This window comes from Lithobates pipiens, unplaced genomic scaffold (genome assembly GCF_037356315.1).
Source record: "Lithobates pipiens isolate NorthernLeopardFrog02 unplaced genomic scaffold, aLitPip1_a1.2 Scaffold_27, whole genome shotgun sequence".
NCBI lineage: Eukaryota > Metazoa > Chordata > Amphibia > Anura > Ranidae > Lithobates > Lithobates pipiens.
The window spans coordinates 186,755,309-186,771,379 of NW_027507788.1; the positions used below are offsets into that span (position 1 = coordinate 186,755,309).

The 16,071-nt window shown below is 44.4% G+C and overlaps 1 long non-coding RNA gene across 1 annotated transcript; it reads left to right on the forward strand.

Annotated features, from left to right (window-relative positions):
- Positions 1 to 380: 380 nt before the first annotated feature.
- LOC143934415 (uncharacterized) lies at positions 381 to 5,342 on the forward strand. The gene is made up of 5 exons (XR_013263259.1): positions 381 to 528; positions 1,761 to 1,895; positions 1,986 to 2,132; positions 2,222 to 2,617; positions 5,176 to 5,342. It is a non-coding gene; the product is annotated as an uncharacterized LOC143934415 (long non-coding RNA).
- The last annotated feature ends 10,729 nt before the right edge of the window (positions 5,343 to 16,071 follow it).

Here is a 16,071-nt window from a genome sequence, read left to right on the forward strand (position 1 = left end):
GCCAATGCCAGGAAGGATTCTACTGCCCTGAAAGATCCATGAGCTCGGTAGTGAAACCTTTTTAAAAATTGACCTATAATGCAAAAGTGTGAGCTGTTTTTGGGCTCTTTTCTAACCATTTCCCACTCTCTATTAATGTAAAGTGTCCTTCAGGAGGTGTATGTCCTCCTGGTAATTATTGCCCTGCTGGTTCTGGATGGCCAACACTATGTCCTCCAGGCACATACAGTAACCGGACTGGTCTAGTGCAACTGAGTCAGTGCCTTACGTGTCCAGCTGGGTATGTAAATGTCCATTAAAGGTAAGAACAGCTCAGCTTATAGTTTAGGCATAGAGTAACCCATGTCTCCTCTTTGCAGGATGTTTTGTGATGGACAGATAGGATCCACTCCCACCGGACACTGCCAAGCTGGCTACTACTGCACAGAGGGCTCTAGGTCACCGGTGCAGAATGAGGTGCCAAAAGGCTACTTTTCTTTAGAGGGATCTTTCCGGCCACAGCCTTGTCTTCCAGGAACCTTCCAGCCAGTAAGCAGAGAGCTTTACATCTGCATAAATAGTTCCCTGTAACTAGAACACTACACATAGAATGGACCAGGGCTGAGACCAGGTGTGGGCAGGAGGGACTCCTGCCCCTGGTGCAATAAACTGCGCCAGTGAAGGACCTCTGAGGGAGGGGGTTCTGCATAGTTCCTGGCCCTGTAGCACTTTAAGTCTGAAAATTTCAGGGGGGGGGATTGTATTGTGGACACAATGGGGGGAGGGGGTGTCTGGATTTGTGGTAGGAGGGGAGATTTGACAGGCGGTGACAAGGCAATTTGTGCTAGGAAGGGGGATTTGAGAAGGGGATAGAATTGGTGCTGGGAGGAGGGATTTATGCTGGGGGGGTGGGGGGTTAAGGGAGGGGATTTTTGCTGGGGCATGATGCTTACACGTTTCTGAGGTGGGCACACTTTTTCATATCGCCCTGAGCACCCGATATCCTTGTCCCAGCACTGGAATGAACGCAATCTGACCAGTGGCGTATCCACGAGGCAGCCCCACTATCAATATTACTCTAGGACCTATTGCTACAGTATCTGACTTAAAGACAACCTCACTACTGAGGTCTGGGCCATTCTAAAGCTGTAAATATACCATAAAAGCTGTTTCTATTGTGATTTGACAGGCATTTTTAGTCTGCTGATCTATGCTAAAATGCTATTTCTATATAGATAAATTATAACATCTGGCAGTACTAGGATCCTTGTGCTCTGGGTATCCATAACAGATGTCTGCTACAACATAATTATTGTTAAGCTTTGTGATATTTCAATTGAAGTTAGCATACCTAAAACAATTTCTGATATCATATCGCTCACAGCATTCTTCTAAACAGAGGTTGGAAATCGTATGACCATATCAATCCATAGATCATTCATGCTGCTTAGTCAGTGCGTGGACCTACTGTATATCAGATACATTGTACACTGGAGGAGGACCTTGGTGTTTGCTCTGCACTGAAGTCCAGTGTTTAACACCTGATGGATATTTTGTTTACTGGCCAGAGAGAGTTATAAATCACAGCTATGCAGTCTCTGGAATGAAATTCCATTTAAGGTTCCAAAATCAATATTAGTGGCTCCAAGATTATTAGGTGTTACTTTTCCCAAAGCATTCATTAGGGGCTGTGTGTCTTAGTTCTCAGGAAATTAAGGTCCCAATACAGCAAAAAAACTCTTGTCTGTTTTTTTTTTTTTTAAAACCCCCTTAATTTATAGCTCCCTGGTCAGTCATCCTGCAGCCCATGTCCTCCAGGAAACTTCTGCAATTCAAGCAGTTTATCTGACGTCTCCACCTGTCCTCAGGGCCATTACTGCCCCCTTGGAAGCATAATGGCAATACCATGCCCAGTGGTAAGTTTGACAAATTGCCTTTCTTAATTCAAAAATAAGGTCGATTTGATCTTTTGTGTTGTGAACTTCATGCTGTGTTATTTTGTTTAGGCAACTTTTTCCAATGTAGTTGGCAATGTAGCTATCGAGTCTTGTGAATTATGCACCCTGGGCATGTTCTGCAGTCGTCTGGGGTTGTCCCACCCTGAAGGATTTTGTAATTCAGGGTATTATTGTACATGGGGATCCAACACTCCTGTAAGTGATTCCTTTTATTAAGACTTTCAACACAATTCTGCTATACCTGCTTCTTACAAGTGAATAATTGAGTACATTTTTGGCCACAGTTTGGGGAGATTTGTCCTGCGGGTTACTTCTGCTATAAAGGGATGAAAGAACCTTGTCCTTCTGGCACATGGAACAGTCACAGAGAATCATCAAACAGTTCTTGGTGTTTACCATGCCCTCCGGGTTTGTATTGTGATTCTCCTGGCCTAGTGGAGCCAGCTGGAATTTGTCATAAAGGTAAGATAAAAGAAACCTCTACTGTGAAAAAACTTCTTATGGAAAATAAGTAAGTCATTGTATGTTCTATTATGCAGGGTATTTCTGTATTCTTGGCTCCACAAGTCCAAGACCTCAAGATGAAGTCACAGGAAACATCTGTCCTGCTAACCATTTCTGCCCTGTAGGGTCTACTGAGCCCACACCATGCCCAGAGGGCACTTACAGCAATTCTACAGGTAGGGAAGCTTTCGGTCTTTCCATTAGACTTTCACGTTCATATTCTGTGGCATTGCATTACATCTTCCAGTTTTCTTACATGGTTTATCCCACACATGGCTGCTCCAAGTGAAGTCACTAAGTCATGTGTGCTGAAAAGCATAGGCTTAAAGACACAACCACGTTAATCAGTAATGTTTCCCAAAGAACAACACTTAGATAGGTTAAGTTGGATAGGGCAAGACCACAGTTTTATCTGAGCTCTCCAACATAAACACTTAACCAGTGCCAGTCACCGTTCTACTGTAAGCACGCTTGAACATTAACTAGACCTATTCTAAAAGGTCTGTCGTTACCATTAATGCCAGACAAACATTAAACTGACCGAACTTCCACTCGAGGGTATAGCCCATTAAAGGAACATTTAATGCTGGCAAGGTGAAACCGTAGAGAAAGCTGTGACAATCAACCTCAAAGGAGGCGGGCAACTCTTCAGAAGCGGCAGTTCCTCAGGTTAGTGAAGATTTTACCTCAGGGTAGACCTTTTATAGAGTTCAGGTCCCGCCCCTCACCCCGTGCTTGAATAGCCAATCGTCTTATAGCCGCTTAACTTATTGCTTTGCTTGCCACTGAGCCATTCTCTATGTGTCATGTTTACCGTTATCATTGAATGTGAAAGTAAAAGGAAACCCCACATTTTGCGTTGACATCAAAATGGTAATAGAGGTGAAATGTTCCAATGGTGACATCTGGTAAAACCCTGGGATTCCTTCACTGTGGAGGGATTTCCTCTCACTTCTTGTTTTGGTTGTTGGACAGGAAGTGAAGGGAAATATCCCCAATGGGATATAGATGGGGAAAAAACTGACATGGGTTATAACACTCCAGAAATAATTGAAAAAATGTTGCCTTTTGTGTCACGTTTAATGGTCTTGTTCCCCATAAGTTCTACACCAGGGAAGCATTGGGTTCCATACCTTGCACTGATAAGGGCTAACAGTTCTAAAATAGTAAACAAGTTGGAAAATGTCTCCATATGTTGATTTGTTTTGTGCTACTATACCAAGAATTCCAGATGCAGTGTTTGTCAGGGACGCATAAATTAGTGAGGTTCATGGCTCTGCACTGTTCCCTCTCTGTTTTTTTAAATGGTGATTTTGCACATAAAAGAGAACTTTTAAATTGGACTGTTAAAGGTTCTGAACCAGCCACCTTTCTCCTTCGAGACTTGAACTTCATATCAAAGAAGATATTAGGAAATAATTATGTGTACATTATTCCAGTGGCGTAGCGTGGGTTGTCAGTGCCCGGGGCAAGGAAAGTAATTTGCACCCCCTTGCGACCACCACACTACACTAACCACTATACTACACTACACTGACCGCCATACTATACCACGCTGACCACTATACTATACCACACTGGCCACTATACTATATTACACTGACCACCAAACTATAGTACACTACACTGACCTGCCTACAGTCTGTGTATCTCTCTCCCCCCCCCCCCTCCGGCCAGTACCACGACTCTCAGAAGGGAGTCTCACTAACCTTGTCCTGGCCTGCATCGGTCCGGAGAAAGGAGAAGACAGCGGCAGCTCAGTTTTGCTTCTCTCTCCCATGCTCTAGCTGCCATGTTCAGTGTCTGGCCGGCACACTGTGATTGGGCGTATGGGGGTCATGTGTGGAGGTGGGACTTCAGGAGCGTTCTCAGAAAGGCCAGCCCTACGCCTCACATGACCCCCATATGCCCAATCACAGGGCGCCGGCTGGACACTGAACATGGTGGCTGGAGCACGGGGGACACAGGAAGTTAAAATTAGGAGGAGTCAGCCAGTAGTGACCCATACTGGCTCCCCCCTAAATGTCGCGCCCCGGGCCACAGCACCCCCCATGCTACGCCACTGCGTTATTCTGCATGTGGTATATACTTGTGTCACTTGAGGTGTACAAGAACTGTACTGCAGTGTAATGCAGATCTATACCAGGGTCTCCAAACCTTCTAAACAAAGGGCCAGGGCTGTGGCCAGTGAGTAGAAAATGTCCATTGTTGGTGTTAGTAAGAGAAATTACCCCATTATTGGTGTCCATGAGAGGAATAGTGCCCCATCATTGGTGTCAGTGGCAAGACTTATGCCCCTGTGTTAATGTCAGTGGGATAAATAGTGCCCTAAGGGCTGGATAAAGGCAAGTAAAGAGCCACAGTTTGTAGACCACTGATCTTACTCCTGGGATGAAGCTTAATGTAAAGGGGAGGACATAACAGAAATCTGACTCGTCATAACTGAACAGAATACATTAAATGCTCAGATCCAAAGAGACTTTAGAAAATATATTTTGTTGTCTGTTCTACGGGGTACAATCTCAATTGTAGTTTATAATCAGGATGTGTTAATTTGACATTCAATCTCAATTGTTTATAATCAGGATGTGTTAATTTGACATTATGTATGTTTTGCATCACTCATCTGGTAACGATGAGGAAATAAAGAAATTTCAAAAACAAGTGCCTAACGTGTCTGTATTTGTCTGTTATATATTAATGCAATAATGAACATTGTTTCTTGCTCTTTCAGGCCAGTCTGAGTGTAAAACATGTCCCACTGGTCACACCTGTGTTGATGGGGACATAGTCCAATGCCCAGCCGGATATTACTGCCCCGAGGAAATAGATGTTGGCCTAGTTCCTTGTCCTCCTGGAACATACAATCCCATGCCAGGTGTCACAAAAGCCGAAGGGTGCATGCCATGTCTGCCAGGTAATATTCTTATTGATAGTAAATTATATTATTATGATACAGTATTTTGTGTTACGCAATACTCTACAACCACTTCTTCTAGGTAACAACACTGTACATTGCAGAAATGTACTGAAAAACAAAGTTGCCCCGAGTGTCAGAAAATAAATTTTACTGGGGTAGTTACACTTTGCACTGTATAGTATATGCTTTGTACTTCCCAGCCAGTATGTGATGATGTCAGTGGCGGCTGGTGCTCAATATTTTGGGGGGGGTGGCAAGCAAACATCCCCCTTCACTCGCACCAAAGCCACCATACCCTCCCTCCACCCACCCCACGGGAGACTGACAGGAAGGCGGCCTTACCTTAGGAGATGAGAATCATCGAGGACGAGGGGTAGGGCTGCTCCTCCTTGCTCCAGCCGAGGCTTCCCCTCCCAGTCGAACAGACGTTGCTTCCCTTTTCTAGCCGAACAGGAAGTGGGTCCTGAGACCTGATTGGCCTGGAGTCCTAAGACTCCCTGGCCAATCAGGTCTCAGGACTGGACTCCTGATTTTCCTAGAGGAGATTTAGGAAGACAATAGCGAATATTAATGTGCTATTGTCACACTGCATCCCGAGCCCACCCATTTTTTAAACCAATTACAGCCTCCGGCTCTAATCATGTGCTTACAACAAAAAACCCAATTGAAATCCATGCACCCCGCCTCCCTGCATATAGACACCTGGATACATGGATTAGGGGGGCGGCACCCTTGTGCTCTTCATTACAGACTGCCACTGGTTGATGCTCTAGTCTATGTAGAATATGCATTTCACTGAACTTCACTGAACGGTATATGTAATTCTTGAACTTTAGGGATGTTCTGCAGAGACTGGGCCTCCTCAGCTGTATCTGGACCTTGTCAGGCTGGATTCTTCTGTACAGCAGGTAAAAAGGGACTATAGAGATTCTTATTCTTGTTACATGGCTACTGGATGTGTTATTTTGGTAACACTTTTCCTGCATTCATGTGCAGACATTGTTAGTGTAGCACATATTCCCTCAACAGGCACGGATTTGGTCCCAGGTTCTTTAGCCACTGGTGCAACATTCATTCTTCTGGCTCAGTAGACAGTCTAGGGGGTGCTTTTTTTAAGTTTACTGCAGATTAACTTGGATAGGGCTTGGGGAAGCCATGGGATACTCCGGAGCTGGAAACCCATAGGTAATGTTCCAGGCCAGACAAGCCTTAATGTTGGAGCACCAGGAGTTAATAGCAGCAACAGTCACTAGGACCCCCTTCTCGGGTCTGTACTCTGTGTCCCTGGGTACTGTGGGATGCTTCCCTCCAGACTCAGGCAGACAGTTTAATCTGTGAAGCTTTTAGCCTGGATCATCAGTGAAACCCCTCTCTATTTAAAAAAAAAAATTAAAGCAGAATAGACCCCCCCCCCACACACACACACACCACCACCAGCTTTGCACAGCAGGGGCCTCGATTAGACTAGAAAAATCTTCTACTGCCTAGGAGAAACCGCAGCACTTCTGGCTGGGAGCCTCTCTCTCCAGGGAAGAACCCTGCTCTCTGAGGCTTCAGAATATTTATTCGCTCCCTCAGCCACTATCTGAGCACACTCCCCAGGGATTGGCTGGTACCACATAAATATTCAAGCTGCTTATTTGATTCTCCCACCCACTATTTTTTTGGAGTCTACAGAAGACAGGCTAAAGCAGTCAAGCCTACAGAGCCCAGAGCAGCCCAAAGCAATTGCATGCTGATTACAGAAGAGCCACAAAAACTAAATTTGGTGAACCTTACTAGCAGCCTATCTGAGAGGGTGCTACATGTACATAAGATATAATGCCTCATTCATCAGGAAATCTGACTGTGGTCATTTTCTTTCAATCGTATTTTAACTGTTTTTATTGCTAAAAATGTCAGAGTGCCAATACCTGTATAGACATGTTTTTAAGCAAATGGATAAGCCTAATCTTGCTCTACCAAACAAAACAAGTCAACAAATATCTGTGTTCAAAAAACGAACACTGGTTTAATGTGTAAATCCAGTCAAAATATATAATTTTTTCAGTTTTAGATAGTGAAGGTTCTAAGTTCTAACCTTGTTCTGTCTCTATCCCAAACAAGAGAAGCAAGACCCCCCCCCAATCCCAAACTGGGGCATAGACTTAAAAAAAAAATAGTGGATTGGGCAAAGATGAAGGTTTTTTTATTGGTGTATGGACAGAGTCCTCTCCCTTCTATCCCAATGACAATGAGGTCCAGGGGTGGAGGGAAATCTCCACAACAAGCGCATAAACTAAACAACAATAAAAACCCGATAGAGGTTTTAACCCTTTCCCACTCCATTCAAAATACACTATCAATGAATATACATTCATGTTGGAAGCTGTGAGACTTAGCCCCAGAGATGTTTTGTGAGCCCAATATAGAATGTAGATGTTGAGTCAATTTCACCATGTAATATTCTTCCTAGGTTCACTTGTCAGTAACCCTTCTGGTAGCAGCAATGAAAGTTTTGGAGGTCCTTGTCCATCTGGTCACTTTTGTCCTCCAGGCACCAGCTTGCCTATTCCATGTCCGTATGGCACTTTCTTAGATCGGTCAGTATTGAACATGAAAATTACTTTAATGTAATTATGACCGTTATGCTGTAAAAATAATCTTTCTATATTCAGATTGAACCTGAGTGACGAATCCCAGTGTACACCCTGCTCCCCTGGCTATTACTGCGACTCAGTTGGAAGGTCATCCCCTACTGGACTTTGCCTGCCAGGGTACTACTGTACTCTTGGAGTCTCCTCCCCTGCACCCACTGGAGGAGGTAAGATATATCGACCTTTAACTGATCATGTTTTTCTGTTTAGTAAAGCATATTAACCCCTTGTCTACCAAGGAACGTTTATAAATATCCTGGTGGTCAAGATGTTATAGCAAGTTTACGGCTGCTACTTCTGCCATTTACGGCACCCCTGGTGGTTCCTAGGCTCTACCATTCCTCCTAGAAGCCAGAGGAAGTGATGCAGATCTCTTCAACTAACAAACCCCTGATGCAACGAGAATTTTGTTATTTACAATTGAAAAGCTGTCATTTCCCAACTACTGTAGCCAGCAAAGGAGCTAGATGAGCACAGTCAATCAGATTAGCTGCTTGATTAGCTTACAGTGGAGACATTGGGGGGGTCCAAGAGCTGATGTCTCTATATAGAGGACCCATCACCTGCCGGTGCTATCACATAGGGTTTTTTTTTTAGCTCTCTTGTGATAGCAATAACGTTATATGAAAACCATACATTATAACAAAATAAATAAAAATAGCACCCCCGTCACTCTTATACACACCCAAATGCAGACTAAGAGCAGTAACTCTAGGGCCACAATTCATGGTTAATGCTAAACAAATAATGTAATGGTGTATAAAGCGCCACCTATTGACAATTTTGGGTACGATCGTTTTTTGCCTTTCTATGGACGTGCACAATTTTAAGGTTTGACATATTTAGCATCAAATTACTCGACTCAACCCCGTCTGTTATATTTTACCAAAAAATGGGTATTCTATTTATATTATTTATTTATTAAGTTTTCTTTTTTCCAGAGAATTTGATAAACAATTGTTCAAATGTGCGACATGTGCAAAATTACAACTAAAACCATTTTATTTTCCAGGGTCTCTGCCTTTAAAAAATGCATAACTGTTTGTGGGTTTAATGTAGTTTCTGGCATAAAATGCAGATCTGTAACATGTCTTCAATGAGGAGCCGAATGTGGCCTGGACAGTACACACCCAAAGGGGAGGCTTCCTAAAGTGAGGTACTGTAGACGTAGTCAGTGCTGGGGCAAGGTCATCTAGGTGCCCAGGGCAAAGATGTCACATGGCAAACATCCCCCCCCCCAAAAAAAAATGTATGGGCATTATGTGTCAGCGAAAATCTCCTCCCTCCCCCCCCAAAAAAAAATGTGAGCACTAATCTTCACACTAACGCCATAAATTCCCTTTGCAAGCTAAAATTCTCCCCAAACAAAAATTTCCAATCTTCCAGTAAATCCAGTAAAAAATCCCCCCTCCCAGCTCAAATCTTCTCCCTCCTCAAATCCCTCTTTCTAGCACAAATCCCCTGCACTTTAAATTTCCCCTCTGGACATTAATCCTCTATCCCCAAATCCCTTCTCCTAGCACTATCTCCCCCACCCCCCAAATTTCCCCTCCTAGCAAATCCCCCAATCATCACCACTAACATAACTCCTCCCTGCCAAAGCTCCCTTCCCAACAGAAATCCAACCTCCTAAGTACAAATCTCCCCTCCTAATCCAACACCAAAAATCCCCACTGCACCCAGGGCAGCTGGCCCCTCCTGCCCAAACCTTGTCCCGGCACTAGACATAACACTTGCACTGTCCCTACTCCTCTAGAACCTTTATCTTTAAGCACTATCCTGCCAGACGGGGGAACCTGTCCTTGCACTAGCCACTCACATAAAGCGCTAAACCTGGGAGCCAAAGTCTTTATTTGACTCTGACTGGCCCAATATGGCCGCTGAATTTACAGCGCGGCCAGTACCTAATCGGACAATCTCCTTGCGACCGCAGGAAGTCATAGAGGCACCAATTTCCTCACAGCTTCCTTCCCCTTTCGGCGTTGCCGCTTCGGTCGAGCACCACCTGCAGTGGGGAGTACAGACTCCACCTGCCTACGTGTACATCAGATGTGTCCTCCAAGACAGGGATCTCCAAACTACGGCCCTCCAGCTGTTGCGGAACTATATATCCCATGAAGCATTGCAAAACTCTGACATTCACAGACATGACTAGACATGATGGGAATTGTAGTTCCTGAACAACTGGAGGGCCATAGTTTGGAGACCCCTGCTACAAGATAAGACTGGCAGGGTGTTGGCCCCTCTGGTAGCTTTTGATGTCTGGTGATGTCCTTGCCATCTTGTGTTGATGTCTGGATAGAACTCCACTCATAAACATTACTGCGTTTTCAGACTTGTTCAGCAAGCTCTCTATCCAGGGTTTGTTGCATACATTGCCTTAAAAAGGAGACCTTCCTAAAATGACTGTCAGTATTACAAAATAGCGGGTGACCAGGTGATTCAGCAAAGATCATCCAAAATGTTTCTACGCACCTTTGTTGAATTATTAAAATGATTTGAGATTAATGGCATTCATAAAATGATACTATTTTGGAAAAAGCTATTTTGGAGGATATGTTTGTGCTTCCTCAACATCAACTAATTCATTTCTCCATTTCATCCTTCCACATTGCAACAGATGAATCTCATTGGGTTCTGTGGGGCAGCACAAGATGTCTGGTGCAGTTCTCTCTCTGTAAACTCTCTAATAATATAGGCGCTTAATGAATTAGACTTGATCATCTTCTTTTTTTTTTTAGAAGGTTAGCTGGGATGTTGGGTAGATGTACAAAGGACGCTTATGTTTTCCATTATCTTTGTTGTGTCTCATTCAGCATACACAGGAGAAGGTGGAGGCTGCCCACATGGTCATTACTGCCCCGCAGGAAGTTTCCATCCATACGCCTGTCCAGCAGGGACCTATAACAACCTCACACATCAACAAGATTGCTTACCATGCCCTGCCGGCTATTACTGTGCAGAGAACACCAGTGATTATAGTGGATTTCAGTGCCCAGCTGGGTTCTACTGCCCTAGAGGTAATAAAGACAGTATCCATTTACATTCATTTGCTGGAGGCAGACAATAAGATTATATCTGAGAAGAATATTCATTAAATGGCTATTAAATAGAAGCAATGGTCTGTTTTTCAATGTGTTTTTTAAATAGCTGAAGGGTTTAAAATGTGCGGCCTGTTTTTCAGTATGCTTAGCAGTGACACATTGTTTTTCTGGCTTCATTGAATTTATACTTTAACTACTCTCGACCATCCGCCGCAGTTGTACTGTGACTAGGTGGCAGGAGAGTGCTAATCGCTGTTATTGTACATCGGCCCATGCATGTGATCTAACTCGCGTGCCCGCTGCGTGCCACGGGAGTTCGCCCGCGTGTCCGGTGGACTCGCTGTCTGCCGGCAAACCACGATCGCTGTACAGAGAGGCAGAAATAGGATCTTCCACTGTAAACAAGGCGATTCCCTGTTCTGACAGGAGACATGTCAGAGATCTTCTGTTCCCAGTGATCGGGAACAGCAATCTCTGTCATGTCCCTGGAAACCCATCCCCCTTACAGTTAGAACACACTGAGGGAACACGGTTAACCCCTTGATCACCCCCTAGTTACATAGTAGGTGATTTTGAAAAAAAGACACAAGTCCATCAAGTCCAACCTGTGTGTGTCATTATATGTCAGTATTACATTGTATATCCCTGTATGTTGTGGTTGTTCAGGTGCTTATCTAATAGTTTTTTTCTAAACTATTGATGCTCCCCGCTGAGACCACGGCCTGTGGAAGGGAATTCCACATCCTTGTCGCTCTTACAGTAAAGCACCCTCTATGTAGTTTAAGGTTAAAAAAAAAGTGTTATTTGGAGTCAGATTTGTCCACCGCAATGTTACAATCCCGCTAAAAATCGTAGATCGCCGCCATTACCAGTAATAACAAAATAAAGTGTCTAAATCTACGCCATAGTTTGCAGACGCGATAACTTTTGTGCAAACCAATCAATATACGCCTATTGCTTTTTTTTTTTTTTCTTACCAAAAATCCATAGAAGAATATATATCAGCCTTAACTGATGAATAAATTAGTTTTTTTTTGTGTATGTATTAATTGTCGGTCTATTTTGTTTATGGCGCAAAAAATAAAAACCACAGAGTTGATCAAATACCACCAAAAGAAAGATCTATTTGTGGGAAAAAAAGTACATACATTTTGCTTGGGTACAACGTTGCACGACCGCACGATTGTCAGTTAAAATTGCGCAGTGTCGTATCGCAAAAAATGGCCTGGTCATTAAGGGGGAAAATCTTCTGGTCCTTAAGTGGTTAAAGTGGAATTCCAGGCAAAATCTATATCTAATCCAAACTCCATTCTAAGACTTTTTTTTAATCTGCCCTGTAAAGAAAAGAGGTCTATAACTTGCCTATTCAGAAACCGCTCCAGTCCAGGCACATAATCTCTTCAGCGCCGGCTTCAGGGGAGAGGAGAGTTCACCAACAGCTGATGTCACCTATAGGCTTACTATGGGGAATCTGTTTTTAAGCTGCCCCTTCCCTCCCCTGAAGCCAATGCTGGGACTTGATCACGTGACCTGGCCAGAGCACAGGGTATTTAGAATAGCCCTAGAATGGGAGTGGGAGTAGATTTAGGCTTGGTTAGATTTTGCCCGGAATTCCACTTTAAGGCTTATTCCTCCCATATAAGTAAAAATTGTTTGCTGGATATAATCCATTGCGTCAGTAATCAGGCCAACAGATTCTGCTCCTGGGTCTCCCTTTTGCTATAACTGGTGCCATATTCTGTTTTAAAGTGTAACTATGGACAAAATAAATTACATAAAAATGCAGTCTGCCACCATCACTAACATAAATGTCTGCCTGTAAGCGTTATTGCCTGTTGATCCTGCCAATAGATTTATTATTTTTCTACTTTCTCCTTTAACAGGATGACAACACTACATTGAAATTGCACAGAAGTGTTGTCAACCTGTGGACAGGGGACTCCTAGATGTACATGTTTTTAGATTAAGCAAAAAACTATTTTAACTGTTAACATTTTTCTTTGAATTTGGGGATTTTTATTTTAAACCATAAAACATATATATATATATAATCTGCTGCCATTTTTCTGCACCCCAGTTCTTATGTTGCCATGCCTAGATAATTTGCGTAGCCTTGTTTTCACATCGGAGGTATGGCTTTTTGGCCGCAATTCTTCAGTGAAGACCATTTCTGGCCAGACTTCTCCGACTCCGTACAGTAGATGGGAGTATTTGGGTCCCACTGGTTTTCGCCAGTTCTGTGCTGATGGCACCGTTGGAGATCTTCCAATGTGAAAAGGAAGTAAGCATGATGTGTCTTTCATCTGCTGCGTTAAGTTTCCTTGGCTGACCACTGTGTCTACAGTCCTCAACTATGCCTGTTGCTTTGTGCTTCTTCAAAAGACTTCAAACAGCACGTTTTGAAACCTTTTCCTGGGAGAGACCTTGCTGGTACAGTATAATTACCTTGTGTCTTGTAAATGTGCTTAGTCTTGCCATGGTGTATGACCTGTGACATGAAACTGTCTTCCACAACCTCACCCAGTTTGACTGTTCTTCCAACACAACTGTTGGTTTTTCAGTTAATGGCTGTGTTTCAACCTACATATGTACTTGATGATCATGAGCACCTGCTTGGTATAATTGGTTAATCATACACCTGATCTGAATTGAAGCCAAAGAGTAGTTATACCAAATATTGATTTGATTTAGGTTTTTCTTTTGTTCACTCACTTTGCATTTTGTAATTAAAATATATCTTTTTGAAAGCATTTTTACTTTACAGTATTTCTTCACACCTATATTAGTCCTATGGGCCAATGTTATAGGATCTTGTGGACCTCTGGTGACACTGAACACTACGAGAAGCTGGAAAGCACAATAAAAGCTATAATAGTAATCGTTTTTTTATTGCTGTTATTATCATCATCTTTTATAAAGCACAATTATATGTTGTAGGATTTTACAGTAGGATATAAAACACATTAATTTTTAAAAACCGAGAGCATAACAAGAAACAAAAGGAACAAGGTCCTGATTATCTAATGGCAGAATTGAAGATCATTCAAAGAACACACAAATTCTTGAAGTTCTGACTTGTGTGACTTGCTTTGGGAATAATGTAAGAGAAGTTGTAAAGTGCTAGATGTGGCTGTGATATGATGTAAAGTGACCAGGGTGTTAGAGAGATGGTGTAAAACTGTCAAGTGGCTGAGGGACAGTATAATATTCTCAAGGTGGCTGGGGGATCGTGTAAAGTGATTAGGGTGGTTGAGGGACATTATAAAGTGCTTTAGAGTGGCTGATGGATGGTGTTAAGTGCTTAGGGTGCCTGCGGACTGCAAATATCAGTACACACGGGCTGAATGTCGGAAGACATCAGTCGGTTCAATGAAAAACGGCCCGATATTGGGTCCATGTGTTTATCAGCTGGTCAGGCCAGCTTCTGTCGGATGAACATGCTGGAAAACCAGCAGCCGCCTGGCTCCAGATCAGAGCGCTGACCAGAGTGTTCTGGCAAGGGGGTTGTCCCCAGGGGTCAAGTCCTGGGGAAAAAAGTGTGGGAATTCCCACCCAAGATCCACTCCCCCACCAAAAAAAAAAAAAAAAATAGGACATCAGGGCACATCAGGGCATGGGGCACATGGCACATTATGGGGCACATAGCACATCAGGGCACGGGGCACATCAGGGCAAGGGGCACATCAGGCCACATGTCACATCAGGGCACATAGCACATCAGGGCATGGGGCACATTATGGGGCACATCAGGGCACATTATGTGGCACATTGGGGCACATAGCACATCAGGGCACATTATGGGGCACATAGCACATCAGGGCACATAGCTCATAAGGGCACGGGGCACATCAGGGCATGAAACACATCAGGCCACATGGCACATCAGGGCATGGGAGAAATGTTGGCACATTATGGCACATCAGGGCACATTATGGGGCACATAGCACATCAGGACATGGGGCATGTCAGGGCACATTATGGCACATCAGGCCACATGGCACATCAGGCCACATGGCACATCAGGGCACAGGGCACATAGCACATCAGGGCACATGGCACATCAGGGCATGGGGCACATCAGGGCACATTATGGGGCACATAGCACATCAGGGCACATCAGGGCATGGGGCACATCAGGCCACATGGCACATCAGGGCATGGGGCACATCAGGCCACATGGCACATCAGGGCATGGGACACATCAGGGCATGGGGCACATCAGGGCATATCGGGGCACATTATGGCACATTATGGGGCACATCAGGGCACATTATGTGGCACATTGGGGCACATAGCACATCAGGGCACATTATGGGGCACATAGCACATAAGGATGCGGGGCACATCAGGGCACAGGGCACATAGCACATCAGGGCACATGGCACATCAGGGCATGGGGCACATCAGGGCACATTATGGCACATTATGGGGCACATAGCACATCAGGGCACATTATGGGGCACATAGCACATCAGGGCACATAGCACATAAGGGCACGGGGCACATCGGGGCATAGGGCACATCAGGCCACATGGCACATCAGGGCATGGGGAAACGTTGGCACATGGGGGCACATTATGGCACATTATGGGTCACATAGCACATCAGGGCAATGGGGTACATCAGGGCTCGGGGCACATTATGGGGCACATAGCACATCAGGGCACATTATGGGGCACATAGCACATAAGGGCACAGGGCACATCAGGCCACATGGCACATCAGGGCATGGGGCACATCAGGGCACATTATGGGGCACAGTGGGGCACATAGCACATCAGGGGGCACATTATAGGGCAATCTTACTAGCCGGTATGCAGAGTAGCGCAGGAAGCGTTTGGCTGTAGTAAGTTCTCCCTCACTTCACGCAGTGCTGTTTGCTCCCCGGCGGCCCCTCCTCTCTTCTTGTCTATCCCCATTGGCTTGTGACATCATCTGGGATAGACGAAAAGAGCGGAGGTGCTGCTGGGGAGCGAACAGCACTGCGTGAAGTGATGGAGAACTTACTACAGCCAAACGCTTCCTGCGCT